The following is a 19,985-nucleotide window of genomic DNA, read 5'->3' on the forward strand; positions in this document are numbered from 1 at the left end:
ATAACTTGAATTACGTGCTGTATGATATCGAAGTGGAATGAGTGAAAAAGTATGTGATCTGTTTGTTTGCATTAATTATGAGTTTGTGGAAGAGAAAACGTAGTGATAGTCTTGCGTATTTCCTGAATGAAAGCTTGTATGATTCTGGTGTGATTGGATGGGATGAATGTTTGTGTGTGAGATAGATTGTATTCCGATGCCGATGTTAAGTTTATACATAAGTTTTCTCATTTATATCAGGGTCCGTATACTGTGGACAGTAGAATAGGCAAGTGTGCTTATAGGCTCCTAACCGCTAACAACAAGGTATTAATTTAATTCATTTCAAGTATTTTATGTTTTATTTTATTGTTATTTATTTATATATTTTTATTCATGATTATATTTATTAGTAATCATCAAAATGTTACAACACCTTAAATTCTTCATTTGCCTCAAAGCAAGGCATATTCTAAACCAGGATTGCTGAGAAGACTATGCAAATATTTCATAATGTTATGTGTATTTCCTTTTCTTCTTTATCGTCACACTAACCCGGGCAAGTTATTGGCGATTCTGGGATAGTAAGTAATTAAGATTGGGAATAATAATAATAATTTCGTGTGGCTATTTCTAGCCGAGTGCAGCCCTTGTAAGGCAGACCCTCCGATGAGGGTGGGCGACATCTGCCATATGTAGGGAACTGCGTGTTGTGGTGGAGGATAGTGTAATGTGTGGTGTGTGAGTTGCAGGGATATTGGGGACAGCACAAATACCCAGCCCCCGGGCCATTGGAATTAACCAATGAAGATTAAAATCCCCGGCCCGGCCGGGAATCGAGCCCGGGACCCTCTGAACCGAAGGCCAGTACGCTGACGGTCGGACAAGATTGGGAAGGAAGCAGTCTTAATATTTATTCACGTCCAATCCCGGTATTTGTCTGGTTTGAAAATAAGAAACCGCGGAAAATCATCTCCAGGGCTGCCAACAATGGGGTGCAAACCCACCATCTCCCGAATGCAAGTCAGTCCACAGCTGTTTAACCCAAAGAGCGTAGCCAATTATTATTGTCTCAGTGCCGGCCGCCCTCTTCTCCGAGTCCCCTCCATTTTTCCAAGCATAAACATATTTTCCGAGGAATAAGACCGGCTCATAGTTTGCCCAAAGTATGACATCTTATCTCAAGACATAGATCTGCATTGATCTTTCGAATAGCCTACTTGTTTCTACTTCTAGATCGTCCACAGTCATAATATTCTTTTTCAACAAATAGCTCAAGTGTATCAAAGTGTTTCCTATCTCCTTTTTCTGTGGCATTGATTTCATAACCATATATTGCTATGCGAAAATGTAACGTTTTAACAAGTCTGACCTTAGTATGTACGCACACACAGCTGAGGATCCGATGATCTTATGGCATTACCCAGTCTATCTTCAGCATATCCCAGTTATGTCTGGTGTCGCAGGAGCCCAGGCTCATTTTGGTTTGGGCCGGGGGTTTAAGGTCGGATGCCTCTCCTGACGCCACGTGACTATTGAGATGAAAATTTCGACCCAGTGTCGACCGGGATTCGAATCTCAGTCTCCGGGTGGGAAGCCAGCAGCTAAGCTTATTTATTTATCAGTGCATTGTTCTGTGGCGAAGTTAGGATTCTACGCCTTCTATTAAACAATCCCGACCGAGCTCGATAGCTGCAGTCGCTTAAGTGCGGCCAGTATCCAGATAGTGGGTTCGAATCCCACTGTCAGCAGCCCTGAAGATGGTTTTCCGTGGTTTCCCATTTTCACACAAGGCAAATGCTGGGGCTGTACCTTAATTAAGGCCACGGCCGGTTCTTTCCCACTCCTAGCCCTTTCCTGTCGCATCGTCGCAATAAGACGTATCTGTGTCGGTGCGACGTAAAGCAACTTTTTAAAAAATCTCTAAAGTAAATAATAAATTTATTAAAAATCTAGTCCCCCTAGTTGCCCAATGTCTCACAAAGTTTGTTGTTCAGAACGATGGCTCTGCATGAATCAGTTACACCACTACACATCGTGTTCTTTCTAGGAAGAGTGGTTAAATTAAAAACTCCTGGGCTCGTCCGGGATTTGAACCCGGGACCTCTCGCACCCTAAGCGAGAATCATACCCCTAGACCAACGAGCCATCTGGCTGCTCGCGCTCAGTACATGATATATTTATTTGGTGACTAGGCTACGCTGGTGACTGGTGACGTGAAGCAGACTGGCCAAACAAGTTACATAGCCTTGGTTGCCAATGTTTTCCTGGTATGACACACGATTTCAGTCGCTTCCGACGATGTGTTACGATTTCCTAACTGCTTAGGTCTATGTAAATGCAGTACGAGTATTGTATTTCCATTTAAGATCTTCTCGCACCTTTCGAAACAGTTGTGGGTTTTCATACTTCAGCAGCTGGACTGAATATTGAGAAAATATTTATTTATTTATTTATTTATTTATTTATTTATTTATTTATTTATTTATTTATTTTCTTAAACTGCTTACCCTCCAGGGTCGGTTTTTCCCTCGGATTCAGCGAGGGATCCCGCTTCTACCGCCTCAAAGCCAGTGTCCAGGAGCTTCAGACTCTGGGTCAGGGGATACAACTGGGGAGGATGACCAGTACCTCGCTAAGGCGGCCGCACCTGCTATGCTGAACAGGGGCCTTGTTGTGGGATGGGAAGATTGGAAGGGATAAACAAGGAAGAGAGAAGGAAGCGGCCGTGGCCTTAAGTTAGGTACCATCCCAGCATTTGCCTGGAGGAGAAATGGGAAACCACGGAAAACCGCTTCCAGGATGGCTGGTTATTTACTTACAATAACTTACAAAATGAGCTAGTAGCCTCAAGGTTACACTATTTTCAAAGAGCACCTTTGCTTCACTCATTTTACACTCTATGAGACTGAGCTCCAAAACTTACTACAATCTAGTCTCTCCAAAGCACAATTTTCTTATCTAAACACTGCATACACCTTGAAAACAGAGTTCACTGTCGTTTCAGCTCGACGTCCATAAATAATGACACTTTAAACAGAGGCAATAAGTTCACTTTCTAAATGGCCTTAGTGATCAAAAGAAAAGGTTTAAATATCCGCCGTAAACAAAATGCTAGGAGGCGAAACACTTGCACTTAGAATCCTGTATGGGCTTATGGGTGACTAGATGGCAAAAATATTAATTCCCATAAATGTTTCTAAGAAGTGTATAGTTTTAGAAAATCCTAGTCACTCCCTACCAAGTTGAATGAGAATTAAAAGGGGGTGCACACGCTTTGTTCCTTAAGTTACATCTTTCCCAGCAGGGATTTGAATAGAATCCTTAGACTTGCTTGAAAAATACATTTAAACGGTGATGTTAAACTTATGAAATTTACATTAAGAATGAATTTTTTTTGAAACCTTCCCCTCAAGTCAGCTTTCTGGAGCTATCACATATTTAAAAGATGTCAGTGGCCATGCGGTTAGGAGCGCGCAGCTGTGAGCTCGCATCCGGGAGATAGTAGGTTCGAACCCCACTGTCGGAAGCCCTGAAGATGGTTTTCCCATATTCACACCAGGCATATGCTGGGGCTGTACCTTAATGAAGGCCACGGCCGTTTCCTTGCCATTCTTAGGCCTTTCCTCTCCCATCGTCGCTATAAGACCTATCTGTGTCGGTGCGACGTAACGCAAGTAGGAAAAAAAGGAATATCAGCCATTACCTTGAGCTGGTGGCCTTCCGACGGCAGGCAAGGCTTTTCCCTGCCTCCACTAACGTATGCACTCGAGAATGGCGCGAAGAAGGAGACAAAATGGCCCCAAAGCTCCCGGTTTTTTATAGCAGGGGGGAAGGTTCTAGAACTCTCTATGCCGATATCCTGTGCACACCCCCAATTTTGATTAGTTACAAAATATATCTACCAACACTTCTGACTGGCTAAAAATTTCAGGAAGAACGAAGTTATAGAAGTGGTAGAGTAGAACGCAGCCCGGAAGGCGGTTTCGTTGCGCAGAGAGAGACAGAAGTATGAGGTGCGGTGATGCCAATTTGGCTAATCATAACAGCACGAAAGTGTAAATATTTTTTCATCCAGTTATATCTTGAATTTGAAAGCGATGACCTATATTTTTCGTGGGCATAAATGTTTCCTAAAAGTCTAAATTAATTTTTAACATCAAACCCCGAGAAAGTGTTGAGGAAAATTTTCGAGATATTAAGGAAGATAAATGGACGGGCCAGTTTCAATGCCATAGGATATTCACCATTTTTATACATATCAAATATTGTTGTACGCAGAACATTTTTATTGAAATCATCGAGGTCCGTCACTGGCTTCTTCCTCTTAGAGTTCTTCCCTGGCGACCTGAACAATGCATTATTCTTATTTCCGTAGCTTGTTTTACCCTCTGTACTGTTCGCAGGCCGATACCGCACGCGAGTGCTGTCTTCTTTTGAAGCGTGGCAACATGGCGTTCCTCACCTTCCCCGCCACTGAACGCCTGCTGCTGCATGCTTACAAAATACAAACACACTCTAAATACTATTTCCCTCGTCTGTCGATGGAATACTTGTATTTTTGCTCTGCCTGGATCTATCGTACACACGCAAATAGTTCCCTAAATACGTTGATTATGATATTTACAGTCCGCCTCTGTGGTGTAGTGGTTAGCGTGATTAGCTGCCACCCCCGGAGGCCCGGGTTCGATTCCCGGCTCTGCCACGAAATTTGAAAAGTGGTACGAGGGCTGGAACGGGGTCCACTCAGCCTCGGGAGGTCAACTGAGTAGAGGTGGGTTCGATTCCCATCTGGAAGTGGTTTTCCGTGGTTTCCCACTTCTCCTCCAGGCGAATGCCGGGATGGTACCTAAATTAAGGCCACGGCCGCTTCCTTCCCTCTTCCTTGCCTATCCCTTCCCATCTTCCCATCCCTCCACAAGGCCCCTGTTCAGCATAGCAGGTGAGGCCGCCTGGGCGAGGTACTGGTCATACTGGAGGGTAAACAGATGATGATGATGATGATGATATTTACAAATAAAACTCGAAACATTCACTCGTGATCCGCACAAACAGGCACCTCTTACTGAAATGTAGTGATGTGCGCGAGTGACTCTTGGACTCGCGAGAATCGAGTCTGGCGAGTCCAAGCCTGGCCGAGTAACCCGTGCGAAGTACTCGAGTCTCCACTGTGACGTCACGTTCCGTAACTGCGACCTGTTGCCGAACAGTCGCAATAAATGCCCCAATCATTAAGTACTATTACAAAAGCTACGTAAATGATGACCATAACGAGAAACACGCGAGTATAAGACCGTAACATATTTGTTTCGAAATGCCATTCGTTTAGTTTGTCACACAATGACATTCTTCCTTTTTTCCTTCGTTCCTCCTTTAGTTGGGCTCATTGATTACAGCGCCTCTGTGGCGTAACGGGTAGTGATATTAACTTCCATCCTTGGAAGCGTGGGTTCGAATCCCGGTACCGCCAGACATTTTAGAATGTCAGGAAGGCTGGTATGTGATTGAAATGGTATATGCAGCTCACCTGCAATGGGGGTTTTCCCGAAAGGAGCTGCACCACCTCGATGTGAGGATGTAAGTTTGCATATTTGCATTATATCGCCCAGTAGGTTAGCCTTTGGTAACTTGAGATACGGAGTGAAGATTAGGAACGTAATTTAACTATTCATTGTAGGCTTCCTTCCCTCTTCCTTGTCTATACCTTCAATCTTCCCATCCCCCACCAAGGCCCCTGTTCAGCATAGCAGATGAGGCCGCCTGGGCAAGGTACTGGTCATTCTCCCCAGTTGTATCCCCGACCCAATGTCTCACGCTCCAGGACACTGCCCTTGAGGCGGTAGAGATGGGATCCCTGGCTGAGTCCGAGGGAAAAACCAACCCTGGAGGGTAAGCTGATTAAGAAAGAAAGATAACAATCTAGCTGTATTCCTATTTCACATTAAAAATATCTTAACACAGTCGCTAGTTAGGTAGATTCATCTGAACACACAATGTGAGACGCAAGGTTCGGTAAGGGACGCAATGTTCACACAATTGTGAGATCAGATATACCACACACAGCTTTAAAAGCTTTGCGGTCAGGTAATCTTTGTATAGCCACGAGCGTACAATAAGGCCCTCTATAATATAAATAGATTAGTCGAAAATGTACGTTTGTTCTGCCTGATCTCTACAATTTCACACTGCGCCAGTAAAATGAAATGGCGTATGGCTTTTAGTGCCGGGTGTGTCCGAGGACATGTTCGGCTAGCCAGATGCAGGTCTTTCGATTTGATACCCGTAGGCGCCCTGCGCGTCATAATGAGGATGAAATTATGTTGAAGACAACACACACACCCAGCCCCCGTGTCGGCAAAATTAACCAATGATGGTTAAAATTCGCTACCCTGCCGCGTATCGAACCCGCGACCCCTGTGACCAAAGACCAGCACTCTAACCATTTAACCATGGAGCCGGACTGTGGCTCATAAGCACCTGTGTCCACACGTTCCGTAGTTTACGTTACAATATGGTTTTGTTGCGTAGGTCTATACATTCATGTAAATACGGCATAATGTACATGTTCGGTTGTATATATTGTTGTGCAGTAAAACAACGAATGCCCTAGTTAAACGTCCACAACGTTCAGTTGATTGAAGGAATGCTCTGGGCATTTGGTGAGGTATCCAAGAATAACAATTATATTGTTTCCACCTCCGGTATTTTGTCCTGCCGTATAATATCGTACTTATTTTTTCGGTAAGGTACTGTGCAGCCTACCTGGAAGTGGTTTTCCGTGGTTTCCCACTTCTCATCCAGGCGAATGCCGGGATGGTACCTAAATTAAGGCCACGGCCGCTTCCTTCCCTCCTCCTTGCCTATCCCTTCCAATCTTCCCATTCCTCCACAAGGCCCCTGTTCAGCATAGCAGGTGAGGCCGCCTGGGCGAGGTACTGGTCATACTCCCCAGTTGTATCCCCCGACCATGAATCTGAAGCTCCAGGACACTGCCCTTGAGGCGGTAGAGGTGGGATCCCTCGCTAAGTCCGAGGGAAAAACCGAACCTGGAGGGTAAACAGATGATGATGATGATGAAGGTACTGTGTGTATGCTTCGGGATTAACGACTGTTTCAAACGGTGACTGTGAACACACTTCTTTACAGTGATGTTAAGTACCGCATCGCAACATCAGTTTGTACATTAAATCACTGTGCATTGTTGGGAAATGGACCCAATACTTGTCCTTGGCCTACCTACAATATTAAGCATCATGTTGTTTCCATACACAGCTCGCAGATAACGCTGCCAGCGTCCTCGGCCTCGAGTCCGGACTCGAGTACCTCCAGTTTTACGATCCCAGACTCGAGTCTTCGCGAGTCCATTCGCAGCCCATCACTACTGAAATGATTATATTGGCTCAGCGGAAAACACGTCATACTACCAAGCGCGCGAATGTTACTGCGCAACCCTCTTCAAACCGCCTTCCCGGCTGCGTTCTACTTTAGTAACCTTAGGACACACCAAAAAGACAATCTACAAACACTTCAGTTTATCCAACTTAGCAAATATAAAATTCCTTTGAAAATTAATTGTCCGTCCTCCCACCAGAAGCGGCACATAAGTCGACAGTAGAGACATCTGAAGATTAATGTTCCAAACTTCTTCCAATATAGTTTCAGATTGATTACACAGGTGGCCTTCTAAAAGGCGCGGAGAAGGTGTACCTCCGGTACAATAATAGAATTAATAGAAAGGAGAGTTTGTGTTTCCGTAATGCCCAGCCAAATGTACGGCACACAATTATCAACGGAGTTCTCATCCACATTGAGGATAGGATTTTGTCATTGGGAGGATCAGACCTGAAAAGCTTTGGACTTCCTCAAACGATTAGAAACAGAGATTACGTTCTCCCGAGTGAAGTATATGCAGAGAGAAATTACAGATTTGCTCACAATACATATCGAGGAGAAAAAGCCAAAAATGGTTCAAGATCGGAACGAAGCATTTGACAAGATTACTTACAAGTTGCTTTACGTCGCACCGTCTTATGGCGATGATGGTACAGGAAAGGGCTAGGAGTGGGAAGGAATCGGCCGTAGCCTTAATTAAGGTACAGTCTCTGAATTTGCCTAGTGTGAGAATGGGAAACCGCAGAAAACCGTCTTCAAGGCTCCCGACAGTGCAGTTCAAACCCACTATCTCCCCAATACTGGAAACTGGCCGCACTTAAGCGACTGCAGCTATCGAGCTCGGTGACAAGATTATTAGAGCGGTTTTTGATAGGTGGGGTGGCATATACTTCTTAGGTGCTCCAGGTGATGCCGGAAATAGTTTTGATATTGATGTTCTTTTGGCAAAAGTGCGACAGAGAAATCAAATTGCCCTTGCTGTTGTTTCGTCCAGCATTGTTGCAACACTCTTGAGAGGAGAGAGGAGAGCTCACACAACCTTCAAGTTACCCATAACCTTTGCACTCCTAAGTTCTTTTCAGCCTTATGCATGTTTCATAACAGATTGTTTTTGTTTGTTTCAACAATGGTTGAAATAGGAAAAAAAAAACCACCTTGCATTTACACAGCTGCTGGACAGTCATGGAACGGCAATATTAGCAATAGTTTACCCTTGTCTCCTTTACCAGAGTTTGACAGTTGCGTGATAAATGCCTACAGCTTGGTTCACTACAACTTATTTTCACTATACTTGTAAAAGTCAGGCTCATCATCTTTCTTTCTTTCTTAATCTGTTTACCCGCCAGGGTTGGATTTTCCTCGAACTCTGCGAGGGATCTCACCTTTACCGCCTCAAGGGCAGTCTCCTGGAGCGTGAGATTTTCGGTCAGGGTATACAACTAGGGAAGAGGACCAGTACCTCGTCCAGGCACCCTCAGCTGCTATGCTGAACAGTGGCCTTGTGGAGGGGGGGGTGTGGAGAGATTGGAATTGACAGACAAGGAAGAGGGATGGAAAAGGAAATGCCAAGGTTCTACAGGATTGCAGGTTGTTCAACTGGGACGAGTGTACCCACAAAGACCTCACATGCACAACGATAGAATGGGAGGTGCCTCTATGGCGATGGCTGGTGACTTTTGACAGATGCTTCTGGTTATTCCTTGCGGAACCAGGGTGGATGAAATACAGACTTGCATCAAATCTTCATGCATGTGGAATGACTTAGAGAGTCAACAAATATGCAAGTTCATCTCAGCCCAGCAGTTTGCCGATAATGTACTTCCAGATGAGCATGTGGGGATGCAAAGCATGGGAAGGATTGTTACAACCCGACAACAGCTGAAAGAGGTGGTGTTTCTAAAAGTGCTACAGCATTTCACCGATCACGCATGACTGTGTCAAAGAGCGATTCTTGCTCCAAGAAATGAAGCTGCCAACGTCGTCAACAAACAACTTTTACAAGAATTTCCTGGTGTTCTATAAATTTACAAGTATATCGACACGACATGTATTATAGCCGAGCCTGTCAACTACATGCAGAGTTCTTTTTTTTTTTTTTTAAATAACTTCGAGTTACCTTGATCTGAAGATTGGGTGGGGAATATGGACTATGCTTCTCAGGAATCTGAATCCTCATTACACCACTCATGATCAGGAAACTGATGCCGGATATTACTGAAGCCACCATCGTGACTAGACATACCGCGGGCGAAATACTACATTCTTCAGATACGGATTATCCGTTCGAATATACTATTTCAATTTAGAAGTCTGCAGTTACCCGTTTGTTTGAGTTTCGCTGTGAGCATCAACAAGGCACAAGAACTTTCTTTCTTACTGCCACCCCTGGAAGCCCGGATTCGATTCCCGGCTCTGCCACGAAATTTGAAGTGGTACGAGGGCTGGAACAGGGTCCACTCAGCCTCGGGAGGTCAACTGAATAGAGGGGTTTGATTCCCACCTAAGCCATCATCGAAGTGGTTTTACCTGGTTTCCCACTTCTCCTCCAAGCAAATGCCGGTATGGTACCTAACTTACCGGGCGAGTTGGCCGTGCGGTTACGGGCGCGCGGCTATGAGCTTGCATGCGGGAGATATTGGATTCGAATCGCACTGTCGGCAGCCCTGAGGATGGTTTTCCGTGGTTTCACATTTCCACACCAAGTAAATGCTGGAGCTGTACCTTACGAGTACTTAAGAACACGGCCGCTTCCTTCCAACTTCTAGACCTTCCCTATCCCATCGTCGCCATAAGACCTGTATTGATGCGACGTAAAGCCACTAGCAAAAAAGAAGGTACCTAACTTACGGCCACCGAGTTCGATAACTGCAGTCGCTTAAGTGCGGCCAGTATCCAGTATTCGGGAAATAGCGGGTTCGAACCCCACTGTCGACAGCCCTGAAGATGGTTTTCCGTGGTTTCCCATTTTCACAACAGGCAAATGCTGGGACTGTACCTTAATTAAGGCCACGGCCGCTTCCTTCCCACTCCTAGTCCTTTCCTGTCCCGTCGTCGCTATAAGACCTATCTGAGTCGGTGCGACGTAAAGCAACTTGCAAGAAAGAAAAAAACAAAACAAAAAGCGTAAGGCCACAGGCGCTCTTCATTACCTCTTCCTTGAAAGCAAAACTCAACACACAAAAGAAAAGAAATCCGTACCAAAATAGTAAAAATAAAGAGAAAAACAATATATCACCAAGCACTCCGCTGCTACTCATATCCGCTAGGTGGTATTATCTCTGTTATTGTACAGAACGAACTCGTCAACGATGGGTACAGCAGCTAGTGTCTTATAAGTAAAATATTGCTATCATGATAACCGGATTCAGTAGAGCGTCCTCACCAGATCTTCTGAAATGAGCTCATATTGAGCTTCTGCAAGCAGTATCGGCGCCGTGGCTTAGTTGGTTAAAGCGCCTGTCTAGTAAACAGGAGATCGAGGGTTCGAATCCCTCCGGTGCCTTGAGAAGTGTGTTTTTAAAGTGTAGTGTTTTCTCATTCAATTTGGTGGGAAGACTTGTTGTCCTGTCTTCTTCTTCTTCTTCTTCTTCTTCTTCTTCTCCTTCTTAATCTGTTTACCCTCCAGGGTTGGTTTTCCCTCTGACTCAGCGAGGGATCTCACCTCTACCGCCTCAAGGGCAGTGTCCTAGAGAATGAGACATTGGGTCGGGGGATACAACTGGGGAGAATGACCAGTACCTCACCTAGGCGGCCTCACCTGCTATGCTGTACAGGGGCCTTGCGGAGGGATGGGAAGATTGGAAGGGATAGACAAGGAAGAGGGAAGGAAGCGGCCGCGGCCTTAAGTTAGGTACCATCCCGGCATTTGCCTGGATGAGAAGTGGGAAACCTCGGAAAACCACTTCCAGGATGGCAGAGCCGGGAATCGAACCCGGGCCTTCGGAGGTGGCAGCTAATCACGCTAACCACTACACCACAGAGGCGGCCAAGCAGATGGTAAAAAGGTAGATTGAGCCCTGTTTTACGGTAGTATGCCTTGCTAACCCCAACGCTACTTGGAGGGATGTATTCACTATTGCGTGTTCCTGTGCTGGCTAGTAGTGTGATCACAAAGACTCTGTCTCCGAGCTGGATGAATTAACCAAATGTAATTAAACCCTCGGCTCGGCTGGAAATTGAAGCCGGCTCCTATAAACCGAAGGTCGCTACGCTGATCATTAAGCCAAGGAGGTGGGGTTACATATATATTTCAGAGTCTTAAGTCTATAATAAAGAATTCAAATAAACGAATTTTTCTTTTAAACGAAATATTCTGTGTTTAGTATCAAATTTTTCATTGCCCTTCTAGACTTCATCCCGAATTGTTGTCGCGCATTCATGCTTATAAATTAAAATTCTTCTCTTCTTCTTCTTCTTGTTCTTAATCTTTTTACCCTCCAGGGTCGGTTTTTTCCTCGGACTCAGCGAGAGATCCCACCTCTACCGCCTCAAGGGCAGTGTCCTGAAGCTTCAGACTCTGGGTCGGGGGATACAACAGACGGCCTCACCTGCTATGCTGAATAGAGGCCTTGCGGGGGGGATGGGAAGATTGGAAGTGAGAGATAAGGAAGCGGCCGTGGCCTTAAGTTAGGTACCATCCCGGCATTTGCCTGGAGGAGCAGTAAATGTGGAAAACCACGGAAAACCACTTCCAGGATAGCTGAGGTGGGAACCGAAGCCCCCTCTACTCAGTTGACCTCTCGAGGCTGAGTGGACCCCGTTCAAGCCCTCTTACCACTTTTCAAATTTCGTGGCAGAGCCGGGAATCGAACCCGGGCCTCCGGGGGGGGGGCAGCTAATCACACTAACCACTACACCACAGAGGCGGACATAAATTAAAATTAATGTTTAAACACTTCATGGTGATCATTAAAAATCATCATTTCGAATTTTCCTAAGATTGCATTTGTAAAACCCTTATTTGAGTCAGCCAATCCCTGACTCAGAAGCAGTAAAAGAACGGTTTGCTAGGAGAATATCTTTCCCGAGGAAAACCCAACAGAGGTAGTAAAACTTCAGAGGCTCAGAACTTTGAGCAAAAACCCAATAACTGTTGGGCACATTTTTTCTAGTATACTCATTTCAGTTCTTTTGTTTGTTTTACTCACGTCAAGGGTAATATTTACCGTAAATAAAAAGATACATGTAGCAAAGTTAGTCGATTTCAAGTCATATTTGGGCATCGCAAGTCTCACTATCGCATCGTTATGACTACCAGTTAACATGTTAATTGTACCGGCTGGTGCACCTATACGCCGCACATTTGAATTTTCCGCCGTTAAGTACTCCTCTACAGGCGAACCTCTGAACTTTAACAACTGTATCAACTTATAAGTTTTCTCAGAAGAGGGCACTACCATAAATTTTGTGATTACAAAGTTGTCAATACTGTGTGGAGTTCAACTTGTTTTGGTTTCCATTAATCAAGAAGTGTGGACATTCTCTTATAGATGTCTCTACTAAAAAAACTATGATCATGCACCCTGGTGCGAAGTGAAGGAACCTGTCTTGAAGATATTTTGTACTCATAAGTTTTCCTATAACTAAATTTCGTTCTTTCATTTGTGGGTTGGCAATATAAATCTTTTCTTTCCGCCAGTTTTGAAGTTAGCCAATCAAATTTTCCTGTAATTAATTTTTGACCAATCGTGTCCTTCTTCTCCAATTTGGATGTGTAACCTTTAGCCAGTCAATAAACGCCTGTGGGCGTGTCTTAATTATTCATGAAAGGTCTCGAATCTTCCCCGAGAGTATAAAATCTGCTGATTTTCCTCTCTCTTGGCCACTCGAACAACATCTAGCCTAGTGTATGGAAGTGTAGCAGGAGGCGGGAAGCGCCTCTTTCATCCGGCAGCAGCTCTTCACCAAGGTAATGGCCACTTAACTTCTTTAATTCTCGCTAGCTCAGCAGTCTAAACCGCGGGGAAGGTCCGAAACCTTTACTATGTAACCTATCTTGTAACATGTAATTTGCCGTCGCTTTTGTAAAAACTTCATCTATCTTTAAATCGGGGATAGAGAGTGCCTTACCCTCTTGAGCTCCCCTTCATTTTTGGTTTGAGGTGACTACGTTTTGTAACTGTTTCTTCCCTTCTGTAATGTCTTAAAGTTTTCTCATACGAGTCACCTCCCTAGCTCGGCCTAGTGCCTCTTAGGTTTTAAAATGTGTATTTGGGAGTGCTGATATACGCCTCCATTCCTTTTGCGTTTAGGGCCATTTAAGTTAACCTGTTAATTTTCTATTTAGGCCCAGTAGGCTGGGTACTAGATACCCCTGTTTCATTGTAAGTTGTGTCTTGATGGCAATCATGTGTAAAAGTATAGTATTGCCTTTAATAGGCTTGAAAGATTGAGGGCGGGTCAGCTCTTTCTGGTGTTTTGAAAGGTGCCTATAGGAGGCTTGACATTACTAGGTGGGAGCAAGTGCTCCATGTAATTAGGGGTTTTCTGCCCTTTGGTAACTTGTGGTTGTGAGCTGAGAGCTCAGGAATTATAAAACTTGGGGCTCGAAGCCCAGATCTTGTAATGATCCCCTAAAACTTGTGCTTTCATTTATAAATTATACCTTGTACCTGATTTTTGGCTTGTTGTTGATTTGTTACTTGTTGAATTTTGAAAGTCTATATGAAAATTGTTAAGTTCTGAAAATATAACCTTTATTGAAATTTTAATTCATCTTTCGGCCTTGTAGTTAGACCCATTCCATCCCGCACATTCTTTCACCTCTGCATTCAACGGGTAACCCCTAACGTTAATTATTGTTAATTGTTAATAGTTTGATCGTGATCTCGTGAGTTATTTATTTGAACGTGAATACATACCTGAAAGTTTCATGAAGACGTATCATAAAGTATAGGCCTATAAGCTGCTATAAAAAACGTTTTTACTGTCTATGGAATAATGGGTACAATGTATATTTAACTAAGTGTTACGGTTAATTGGAGCGTGGAGTTGAATTGATTCTAAATAGATGCTATGAAACAATACACTTACGTAAGTAGACGTAATCAGAGAGTTAAATATTCTGCACAGTAATATTTATCAAATATTAACACTTTATTACCGAATTTGTTTTTATGCGAACGGAAAGTAAAATAGTTTTCCATTTATAAAAAGTACGTATTAGTGAATATATTTATGCCAAAATCTGAAAAGTGGTACGAGCAAAATATTTCTTACGAAACTATATCAAAAAGCGATATTTGGTGCTTACGCTGAAACTACAGTATATCCTCATCATCACATATCGGTGAAACATTGAGTTATGACTAGGGCCCGGATGTTTATGCAGTAATAGGTTAGAATGCAAACTTACTGAAGCGAGTAACAAGTAGAGTCTACCTGCACGACGGTAATGTTGTGAGGATTGCATAAACATTAGGGAGGATTGCATAAACATTAGGGAAACTCCCTAATGTTTATGCAATCCTCACAACATTACCGTCGTGCAGGTAGACTCTACTTGTTACTCGCTTCAGTAAGTTTGCATTCTAACCTATTACTGCATAAGCATCCGGGCCCTAGTTATGACACACAGACTTGAAGAACGAGGTGAAAATGGTAATTCAGAAAGTCTTCATGTGTAAAATAGCCCCCTATTTCAACAATATTACTCAAATGAAGAAAAGACTTTAACACTACTAAATGGAAGATATTTTGGCTTTAAGAACTGTACATTTAGTATATTATAAGGACTAGCAGAAGTACGTGTTATCAGAAACTGGCTTTAGTTACTCATACTATCGGTGTGACTGACTTCATTAGATATTTATATCACTGGTGTATTTACTTAAGTACGTAGAAATTATTTGTCATGTTTGTAATTATAGTGTATCTTCTTCTTCTTTTCTTCATGGGGGCCTCTAAATATTAGTTCCTAATTAGCGTCGACCTCTAAGATCTTTTGCTACCATGTTTTTCCTTCATTCGCACCTAGATATACCTGCTCCCTTCACAAAGCTGCAGGTTTAGTGTAAGTATACTTTCGCTAGATAGTACCGCAAATGTAAACATTATTGAATGTATTATTGTTTGATCCGACATTTCGTAACTATAACAAATGATCGAGGAAATACGCGATGCATAAAAGAACCTATTATAATTATCGAGAATTACAATTCTCAGGGCTTGTCACTCATGTCGCACATGAATCTGAGTATAAATGTTGAGAATTTTTTTCAAGTCATGGGCGCACCATCTTGACAGTTGTGTACAGTATATAGGTTGTTTTCATGGTTACAATGATCGTAAAAGTGGACCAAAATATCGGCACTAATAACATCAGTGATCCTACTACTCCATGATTTGATCGAAAATAGTTTAAACTATAGGTAACAGACTCCGCAAAATGCTGAAACCTAAGCCAGTACGTAAAAACGGAGGCCCGTCGGCAACTGCTGGTCGCTGTACTACGGAGATTTCCGGGGCTATTATTTTTATACTTCACTCCTTTTCCATCCCCGCCTAAAGGAGTGCTATGAGCGTCTTACACAACAGTTTATTTTTTCCAGATAGTAAGTCATATGTGTATCAATTTTGGTTGGCAGCTGTGCACAAACGTACATGCATAATCTAGCTGCTGTAGAATCCTGGAGCTGACGTTACCATGGTTACGGCAGTTCATTACTTTATCCAATTCCTAGAGCAGGGGTAGTGTGGTTCCAATATCTCCATAACGGTTGGTTTTAGGGCCTTCAAACATGGTTTTCGGGCCCGTAGGGCGTACCGACGTTTGTTCTTTGCGTCAAGAGGATTAGATTGAGCTTTGTTTCGTCCTTATACGACAAATTCGATATTTTCTCTATATTAGCCTATTATTTTTATATATCCCCTCCCCCCGCGCCCCCCACCTCGAATTGTTTTGAAAATAAAATACAGCCCATGTTACTCATTCGCAATGTAGCTTTCTATAGGTGAAGTAATTTTTAAAATCGGTTCAGTAGTTGTTGAGTCTATTCGTTACTAACAAACATACACAGTTTTCCTCTTTATAGTATAGATTACGAACAATTATCCACGAGATTAAACTTGCTGGAACTGGTCTATCGACTGACTCAAAACGCCTACAACAAGCTATGTTCGTCACGAAATCCAAAGTTGAAACACTTTAGAACAGTCATCCCCCGGAAGACCTGTATACCATGGAGTTTTTTTCTTCAGTAAATACAAATGGGTCCGCCTCTGTGGTGTAGTGGTTAGCGTGATTAGCTGCCACCCCCGGAGGTCCTTTTTTGATTCCCGCCTCTGCCACGAAATTTGAAAAGTGGTACGAGGGCTGGAACGGGGTCCACTCAGCCTCGGGAGGTCAACTGAGTAGAGGTGGGTTCGATTCCCACCTCAGCCATCCTGGAAGTGTTTTCCCGTGGTTTCCCACTTCTCCTCCAGGCAAATGCCGGGATGGTACCTAACTTAAGGCCACGGCCGCTTCCTTCCCTCTTCCTTGCCTATCCCTTCCAATCTTCCCATTCCTCCACAAGGCCCCTGTTCAGCATAGCAGGTGAGGCCGCCTGGGCGAGGTACTGGTCATACTCCCCAGTTGTATCCCCCGACCATGAATCTGAAGCTCCAGGACACTGCCCTTGAGGCGGTAGAGGTGGGATCCCTCGCTGAGTCCGAGGGAAAAGCCGAACCTGGAGGGTAAACAGATGATGATGATGATGATGATGATGATGAAATACAAATGGCCTGATTGACAAACTGGAACTCAGAAGAATAATTCTCAGAAAATCCTAGGCTTGGGACTGGAAGTACGGGAATTTCTGGGACGTCAACATTTAGAGATATACTCTTCGATAGAAAGGTTCTCTGACTTTGCCAGGAAAAGTAGGGTAGCTTTCTGTGGTCAAGTAGCAAGATTGTCTCCCAATAGACTAACCTACCGCCACTTCACCTTCTGAAAATTTTAAATTTAAGTAATCACTTTTAATGAACACATACAAAACATGTCATGTTATAGAAGCGCTACAAGATTTTATTTTCTGGAATGTATCAAACCTGTAAATATTTTTACAAATTATAATGAAAAAATTGCGGTGCTATAAGCTTGCATCCGGGAGATAATGTGTCGAACCCCACTGTCGGCAACCCTGAAGATGATTTTCCGTTGTTTCCCACTTTCACCCCAGGCAAATGACGGGGCTGTACCTTAATTGAGGCCATGGGTGCTTCCTTCCAACTCCTAGTCCTTTCCTATCGCATCGTCACCATAAGACCTACCTGTGTCGGTGCGACGTAAAGCAAATTCTAAAATAAAAAATAAACAATTGCTACTTCCATCTTAGAAAACAAAAATTGTTTTAATTTAATGACAAAAGTCATTGGGTTGCACTGCACGCGCGTGTTACAGCCTGCACCGTCCACTAGACCGTTATGAATGAACCTTTCTACTTAATCCGTTGAGTTGTAAAACTGATTCAAACATGGTTCAAAAAGAATACACACTTTTTAAACACTTTAAAAAATCTGAAGTTAAAAATGTAGCATTTTTATTTGGTGCTATATTTTTTTTTATTCTGAAGTTCCCCCACACTAAACCCTTCCCCGAAAAAATTCCTGGGTACGGCTTAGAAAATGCCCACCACTGCCAGTCCTTAGAACACTCTGAATTGTGTGTTAACAGTTCGTCTTCAGAGTTAGTGATTTTTGTTTCAAGTGGCAAAATTAACTGTTGTTCTGTCTTTTATAGTAGATAATACTAATAATCTTTTTTCTTGTCCGCCTCCGTGGTGTAGTGGTTAGTGTGATTACCTGCCACCCACGGACGTCCGAGTTCGATTCCCGGATCTGCCACGAAATTTGAAAAGTGGTACGAGGGCTGGAACGGGGTACACTCAGCCTCGGGAGGTCAACTGAGTAGAGATGGGTTTGATTCCCACCTCAGCCGTCCTGGAAGTGGTTTTCCGTGGTTTCCCACTTCTCCTCCAGGCAAATGCCGGGCTTCCCTCTTCCTTGCCTATCCCTTCCAATCATCCCATCCCCCCACAAGGCCCCTGTTCAGCATAGCAGGTGAGGCCGCCTGGGCGAGGTACTGGTCATTCTCCCCAGTTGTATCCCCGACCCAAAGTCTGAATCTCCAGGACACTGCCCTTGAGGCGGTAGAGGTGGGATCCCTCGCTGAGTCCGAGGGAAAAGCCAACCCTGGAGGGTAAGCAGATCAAGAAGAAGATAGAAGAAGATCTTTTCTTTTCTTTTCTTTTCTTTTCTTTTCTTTTCTTTTCTTTTCTTTTCTTTTCTTTTCTTTTCTTTTCTTTTATGTAGTGGTTAGTGTGATAAGCTGCCACCCCCGGAGGCCCGGGTTCAATTCCCAGCTCTGCAACGAAATTTGAAAAGTGGTAAGTGGACTGGAACGGGGTCTACTCAGTCTCGGGGTTTCCCACTTCCCCTCCAGGGAAATGCCAACATAAGACCACGGCCGCTTCCTTCCCTCTTCCTTGTTTATCCCTTCCAATCTACCCATCCCCCTTCCCCCAACAAGGCCTCTCTTCAGCATAACAGGTGAGGCCACCTGGGATAGGTGTTGGTCCTCCTTCCCAGTTGTATCCCCGACCAAATATCTCCAAACTTGAGGCGGTAGAGGTGGGATCCCTCGCTGATGGTTAGGGAAAGGAAGAAACATGAGGGGATCCGTCTAAAGCAATTAAGAAGCAGACAGACGCGGCAACCAGCTGATGAGGTTCCACGGTACGAAATATCAATAAGCAATATCCGCCTCTGTGGTGTAGTGGTTAGTGTGATTAGCTGCCACCCCCGAAGGTCCGGGTTCGATTCCCGGCTCTGCCACGAAATTTGAAAAGTGGTATGAGGGCTGGAACGGGGTCCACTCAGCCTCGGGAGGTCAACTGAGTAGAGGTGGGTTCGATTCCCACCTCAGCCATCCTGGCAGTGGTTTTCCGTGGTTTCCCCACTTCTCCTCCAGGCGAATGCTGGGATGGTACCTAACTTAAGGCCACGGCCGCTTCCTTCCCTCTTCCTTGCCTATCCCTTCCAATCTTCCCATCCCTCCACAAGGCCCCTGTTCAGCATAGCAGGTGAGGCCGCCTGGGCGAGGTACTGGTCATTCTCCCCAGTTGTATCCCCGACCAAGAGTCTGAAGCTCCAGGACACTGCCCTTGAGGCGGTAGAGGTGGGATCCCTCGCTGAGTCCGAGGGAAAAGCCGAACCTGGAGGGTAAACAGATGATGATGATGAAGTGTCAGACCATTCGTTGGATTGTTTATCTTTCTATTTAAGCTGAGTAGATTATCTAAGCACCGCTTCAAGGTAATGGCTTCGATCATCCTCAATTAAGAAGCATGCGTGGATAGAGAGTATATCGTTTTAAAGGAGGAAGGCGCTCAGGCTGGCTCGTTGGTCTAGGGGTATGATTCTCGCTTTGGGTGCGAGAGGTCCCGGGTTCAAATCCCGGACGAGCCCGTTTTTTTGAAAATATTGTTACAGCCATTGCGAATGCCAATGGATTCCTCTTCTCTTTTTGTTTTCCTATTTATTTTACGCCACACTGATAAAGACAGGTCTTATGGGATAGGGCAAGCCTAGGACTGGGAAGGGAGCTATCGTGGGCTTAATAGAGTCCCAGC

The 19,985-nt window shown here is 44.2% G+C and overlaps 1 protein-coding gene and 3 non-coding genes across 4 annotated transcripts in view; 3 read left to right on the forward strand and 1 right to left on the reverse strand.

Annotated features, from left to right (window-relative positions):
- The window catches only part of LOC136872598 (E3 ubiquitin-protein ligase TRIM45), a 362,766-nt gene that overhangs the window by 120,672 nt on the left and 222,109 nt on the right, over positions 1–19,985 (forward strand). The window lies entirely within an intron of this gene.
- TRNAP-AGG (transfer RNA proline (anticodon AGG)) lies at positions 2,056–2,127 on the reverse strand. The gene has a single exon. It is a non-coding gene; the product is annotated as a tRNA-Pro (tRNA).
- TRNAT-AGU (transfer RNA threonine (anticodon AGU)) lies at positions 10,800–10,873 on the forward strand. Its single transcript has one exon. It is a non-coding gene; the product is annotated as a tRNA-Thr (tRNA).
- On the forward strand, positions 19,750–19,821 carry TRNAP-UGG (transfer RNA proline (anticodon UGG)). Its single transcript has one exon. It is a non-coding gene; the product is annotated as a tRNA-Pro (tRNA).

This window comes from Anabrus simplex, chromosome 4, assembly GCF_040414725.1.
Source record: "Anabrus simplex isolate iqAnaSimp1 chromosome 4, ASM4041472v1, whole genome shotgun sequence".
Classification (NCBI taxonomy): domain Eukaryota; kingdom Metazoa; phylum Arthropoda; class Insecta; order Orthoptera; family Tettigoniidae; genus Anabrus; species Anabrus simplex.